Below are 6276 nucleotides of genomic sequence, written 5' to 3'. Positions count from 1 at the left end.
TAGATAGATAGATAGATAGATAGATAGATAGATAGATAGATAGATAGATAGATAGATAGATTCCCTGGTCACTCTATCTACCTATCTATCTATCACAGGGAGAAGTATTTTGGTTTAGAAAGTTGCTGGGATGGAGAATAAATCAACACATCCTTTTCAGTAGCTAGGGAATATTGATTTGATTATGGTTCCAAAGCTGAAAAGGAGGGGAGGAAGTATGGGGATGAGAGAGATGCTTAGCAGCAAGGTAGCTGGTCAGAAGATGATTTTTGTTTTTTCAGTAGTCTGACTCTTCTGTGACCCCATTTGGGATTTTCTTGGCAAAGATATTGGAGTGGTTTGCCATTTCCCTCCAGCTCATTTTACAGATGAGGACACTGAGGCAAACAAGGTTAAATGACTTGCCCAGAGTCACAGCTAGCAAGTGTGTGAGGCTGCAATTGAACTCAGGTCTTCCTGACTCCAGGCCTGGTGATCTATCTACTTCACCACCTAGCTGCCCAGATGACTAGAGTAGAACAAAGCATGTCTGAGGGCTTCCTTCATATAGTAGGCCAAGTGAAGCAGTCACTTATAGGAGGGGCAGGGGAATGGCCAGGACAGACTACTTATTATTCTTCAGTCTTGCCCTGCCTCTTCTCTTTTCTGTGTTGCTATTCATGCAAACATCCCCATGATAGGAACAACCCAAGTCCTCCATTGAAATCCTTCTTTTTCTTCTAAGCCTGATTCAGGCATCACTTGATTCCTTCTCTATGTATTCTTCCATGATCCTCCAGTTCAAAATCTTCCCTTCTTTGAATCTGTCATGCTATTCCATTGAGTTTCTAATATGTACTTATCACATTCAAATATGCATTATAGCTATTTGTATCTATTCCTCCTGTCATTGTCTCTTTGTGTCTTCTCTCTTCCTCTCTGTCTCTCTTTCACAGACACACACACTCACACATGCATGCACACATGCACTAGAGTGAAAACTCCCTAAGGCCTAAGACTGTATGTGATTTCTCATCTTTGTAACTCTATGACCTGGCATATAGCAGGCATTTAACAATGTTTCAATTAATTGAATTCAAGTGCTTTTTAATCAGCTCTAAATGGATACAGAAGCAAACCACCTGCACAGCCTTTGTGAATATGCACAAATTGAGATGAGGTAATTTAGTGCAATGGAAAAAAATAATTCTGACTCTGGCCTCCAATGGCCTGGGATTGAATATCAGTTCTGATAATTACTAGTCTTGGGCAAATCACTTAGCCTTCCTAGGTCTCAGTTTCCTTATCTGGAAAATGAAAAGATTGTTCTAGATGACTTCTGAAGTTTCCCCTACCCCCTACCCCAAGCTCTAAATCTATTCTACAAGTACAGGAACTGATTTTTGAAAAAATCTTTATGCACAGAGCACAAAGCACACATATTAGGCGTCTGTTGATTTCATTTGTGACTAATAAATGAGAATTGTCCTACCTTTTTTTACCCTCTGGGCTTTCTTTAAGGCCATTCACATAGCTTTAGAAACTACAGGCCCTGGTTCAATACTTAGCCTCAATAAATAATTGATGAGAGTAAATTCTATAATCCACTAACAACTGGCAAAAGAACCTTTTTTCCCTTATGAACTGATGGGAATGACCATTCAGTGATTAAGGCTAGGTAAGAAATGGGGCAAAGAATGACCTCTTTTACCTAGTCAAAAAAAAAATCAATTTGGGAGGGGAAGACCCTCAGGGTTTCTGGCCTGAAACAATTGCTATTTACACTCCCTCTGAACCATCAGAGCCCAAACCATAAGTCAGACAGGACTGAACCATGGAACAACTACAAAAGAGTAATACTTGGGATCCTATAATGTTACTGTTAAAAGAAACATGAAATGCCAATGATTTCCGCTTATTTTATTGTCATTGTAGCAATATAATTATAATACCTAGCATTTATGTAAGTGCTTTATGGTTTGCAAAGTGCTAAACAAATATTATTCCCATTTTACAATTGAGGAAATTGAGTGAAATGACTTGTGCAGAGTCACAGATAGCTTAAGTGTCTGAGGCTGCATTTGAACTTGAGTCTCCTGACTCTAGTATATACTACTCTATCTACTGGGCCACTTAGTTGCCTCAATGACTATTGTATCATCATTGTTTATTAACATTTGTTACATTAGTGCACATTATACATCATAATACAACATTCCAAATTCTACCTCTCTCTCATTGAACAGGTGGTCTCCCATGCCTGCTATGCCCACCTCCTACCTCTGCCTCTGCACCAATTCTTCCTGATCTCTACAATACAACACCCCTCCCCCCCAGCTGTTTATATTCTCTGCCTCTTGAAATTACTCAGTATGATTCTAATAGTCTTTGTAATTACTTCTCTGGGTACATGCCTTCTGTACATACAAATTCCTTGAGGCCAGAAAACTGTTTTGTCTTTAATTTTTGCATTCCCAGCACCTTGTAAATCACAGAAACATTGTTGAATTGATACTATATTGTCTGTCACAATTGTCTGGAATTGATATGCTATTCTTTGGTGGCAGGAAAGGGTTTGGGACCTGAAATTTCATCAGTCTTGGAAGCTTCCAGTAAGAAAACTGTCTCTACTAATGCAGATCAACAACTATTTTGCAACTTATACAACTCTTAGAGAATTGCTAAGACTCTGAAAAGTTAAATGACTTGCCCAGGGTCACACAACTAGTATCAGAGGCAGACTTGGAGTTATCCTGACTATAATGCTGGTCCTCTGTTCACTTCAAACACACACACACATGCACGCATGCACGTATGAACTCATACATACATTTGGGTTGTCTTCATATAGGTATTTATGTACATATATGTATATGTACAAGTGTTGGAAACTTTTCTTTGCCTCAGTTTTGCCTTCTAAAAATGGCAATAATAATACACAACAGGGCTCACAAAGTTGTAAGGTAAACACTTTGCAAATCTTTAAGAGCTCTAGAAATGGAAGCCATTGTTTGTACTAGATGGGTAACTTAGTCCCAACAAAGTTAAGTCACTTGTTCAAGGTTATACAGCCAAAAGTCGCAGAACCTAGTCTGACTGTCACCTTCAAAATTCAACAGACATGGTACCAGCCTTCCTAGAGTTTGAAATCTAATACAAATCACACAAATCTGGTCAGAAATCAGAGGCATGTACACACTGCAAACAAAGATTGAATAAGTAGGTAAATAACTAATGAAATAATTGATCTTTTCAGGATAGGGTGTCATTGAAGTAGGTTATGGAGTCCTTGGACAACGAAGAGAGGTTAAAAACAGTTTTTGGAAATGGAGTCCTATGTAATAAAAGTTACTCAGAAAAGTAAAGCCAGTTTTCAAAAACCATAGGCTTAAGAAGCAGGAATTATCAGTAAAAGACTACAAAAAGTCCTAGACACTTGTTAGGGAAAAGCTAACAGCAGTAATGGAGGCTTACGTAGATTGTTTGTGCCTTGTTCTTTGTATGAAGGCTTGCCCATTGAATGAAAGATCTGTAAGAGTAGGGACTGGCTTTTGCCTTTCTTTGCATCTCCAGTGCTTAGCACAATGCCTGGGACATAGGAGGCACTGAGTATATATCTCTTGACTGACTGCCTTACTCCCTTACAAGTTGCAACAGATTGACAGTTATTGCAATACTTCTGGGACCTATGACTTCATCTGCATGGTCATTTCTGCTCAGAATGCAGATTGCAGGCCCTCTCCATCTTATTTGAGAATTGTTGGAGCTGAAAGATGTATCATCCAATAGTCATCTTTCTGGACTTAGGCTGGTCTTCAAATCACAGACATACAGTCTATCTCTGGGTCTATACTTGGAGCCTTCCCAGCTTGTGAGAGCCTGCCAGAGTCTGTACTCTACAGGAAGGGCTTTTGAAAACCCAAGGTCACCTCCACCACCATGAGGTATCAGAGCAGGGCTTTAGCGGGAAACATTCCACTATCAAAAAATGTCAAATCACTCCTGAAGGAAGTAGACCACCACTGGCAAGGATTGACTAATTTGGAGAATTATAAGATGTCAGCCCTGAAAGAAATCCACCCCCCCCCCCAAAAAAAAAACACCTGCTCCAGAGGTACCAAACCTTTTTTGGTCGTGGACCCCTTTGGCAGTCAGTCTGATGATGCCTAGCAACCCCTTCTCTGGATAATGTTTTCAAATGTGTAAAATAGAATATATCAGGTTACAAAGACGACCAATCACACTGAAACACTGTTATCAAAATATTAATTTTTTAAAAAGAAGTTCACAGATTTCAGATTAAGAACCTCTGGATTTTAGCCCAACCCCTTCAAAAAGAGAAACTTGAAGTCCACATAAGGGAAATGCCTTTGTATAAGATCACACAGTAAATTAGTGGCAGAGCAAAGACAAGAATCTAGGTGTCCATCCTTACCTGAAGAAGGGAGTGAGCGAAACTCTGCTTTGCTTGACTTTGGCCCATTTGCCTTTGTATCTTTTTTCTGAATCAGATGGATGATCTTGCAATCACTTTGTCTCAATAAACACAAAACTGATTGTCATCATTTTGGCCATTAAGACAAAAGAATAGAAGGAGCACTTGTCCTTCAGGCTTGGGAGCTGGGCTTTCTGGTTCTACACTGAACTCAGGCTAATGAGACCTTAAGCAGGATTGGCTTTTTTTTTTTTAACAGACACAAGGCAGGGCAGTAAATGACAGTGCATATTTTAAGGACAGTATATCCTCTAATCACCTCTAAATCAGCATTACTTCCCCAAATTTAACTCATTTCAAAACAGTTCCTTCTGCCCACTTCCCTATTTCATCAATGCTATTACTATTTTTCATGTCACCTAGGAGTAGGAGTCACCTTTGACCTCTTTCCTAGGGTCAAGAAGAACTAGATTCAGATCTCATCTCAGATCCTTACAAACTGTGTGACCATGACCTCCTTGAGCTGTAGTTTCTTTATCTGTAACTGGGGAAAAGCAAAAGCATCCACCATCTCAGCGGGGGAGGAAGGGAGAAAAATTGAAACAAAATAAAAAAAAGGAATGTTAAAAATTGTCTTCATATGTAATTGGGGAAAAATAAAAAATATATATTTTTTAAATACAAAAAAGAAAAAAAGCATCTACAGGGTTGTTATGAGAAACAAATGAAATAATGTTGTGTAGAGCACTTTTCAAGCCCTGTGTCAGCTATATTGTTATCACCCATCTCCAATCACTAAATCTCATTAATCTGAACTCCCATAGTCTGGGTTTGAGATGCCCTTCACATCTCATGTCATAGTCATATCTTCCATGTTTTCCAAACCCCAGATTGAGTCACGGGATCCAATAAAGGATGTTATCTTTTACAAAGTCTCCTAAGAAGTACACTTTCTTTTCTTGAACTCAGAACCATCCTTCCAGTCAGTGAGTCAATAAACATATATTAAGTGCCTACTATGTGTCAAGCTAAGTGCTAGGGATACAAAGAAATCTCTGCCCCCAAAGAGATCATCATCCCTTGTAGGAGAGAACATGCAAAAGCAATCATTATACAAACAAGCTCAGGATAGATTGGAAATAATCAACAGAGGGAACAAATTAGAAATAAGGGGGGTCAGGAAAGGTTTTTGTAGAAGGGGAGATGTTAGCTGAGATTTGAAGGAAGCCAGGGAAGGCAGGAGGCAGACTTGTGGACCACCCAGATCATCAGTCTCAAGGCCACCCTTGAGTCTCCAATTTTCTTACCAAATCTTGTTAATTCTACCTGAGTAACATCTGTCATATCCTTCTTTTTGCTCATACATCCTCTACCCTTGTTCAGACCCTCATCACCTCCCTCTTGGAGTACTGCAGTGGCTTCCCAACAAGTTTCCCTAATTCTAAATCTCCTAGTCATTCTTTACACATTGGCCAAGAAAATCTTTCTGAAGGACAGGTGAGTCTAATAATGTCACTCCCTCACTTAAGAACATACATTAGTTCCCTGTTGTTTCTAGTATAAACTACAATCTCCCTCGTTCAGTATTTAGAACCCTGCAAAGTTTGGTTGTCATCTATCTTTCTGGATGTATTTTGTGTAACTTCTACTTACACGTGCCATATTCTAGCAAAACTGACCTCCTTTCTGTTCCCCATAGACTACATTCCCTTGTCTACCTCCATGTCTTTGCACAGGCTGTTTTCCACGCCTAGACCACACTCCCTCCTCCCTCACCCTTCAACTTTTCCTTTTAGAGATCCCTAGCTTTCTTCAATGCTCAGTTCAGGTTTGTTGTTGTTGAGTCATGTCTGACTCTTCAT

General features: G+C 39.5%; 1 protein-coding gene across 1 annotated transcript in view; it reads right to left on the bottom strand.

The window, feature by feature from the left end:
• Nucleotides 1–4610, bottom strand: part of RAF1 (Raf-1 proto-oncogene, serine/threonine kinase) — a 101644-nt gene extending 97034 nt beyond the window's left edge. The window contains exon 1 of the mRNA XM_069083900.1: nucleotides 4415–4610. The gene's annotated coding sequence lies outside the window, so the exon portion shown is untranslated. The remainder of the gene's footprint in view (nucleotides 1–4414) is intronic.
• Between the last annotated feature and the right edge of the window lie 1666 nt (nucleotides 4611–6276).

Source organism: Petaurus breviceps, unplaced genomic scaffold (genome assembly GCF_028583685.1).
Source record: "Petaurus breviceps papuanus isolate PSGF00001 unplaced genomic scaffold, PetGlider_PUasm1.0 174, whole genome shotgun sequence".
NCBI classification, from domain to species: domain Eukaryota; kingdom Metazoa; phylum Chordata; class Mammalia; order Diprotodontia; family Petauridae; genus Petaurus; species Petaurus breviceps.
Note: the sequence above shows the minus strand (reverse complement) of the source record. Positions and strands in the feature narration are given on the sequence as shown.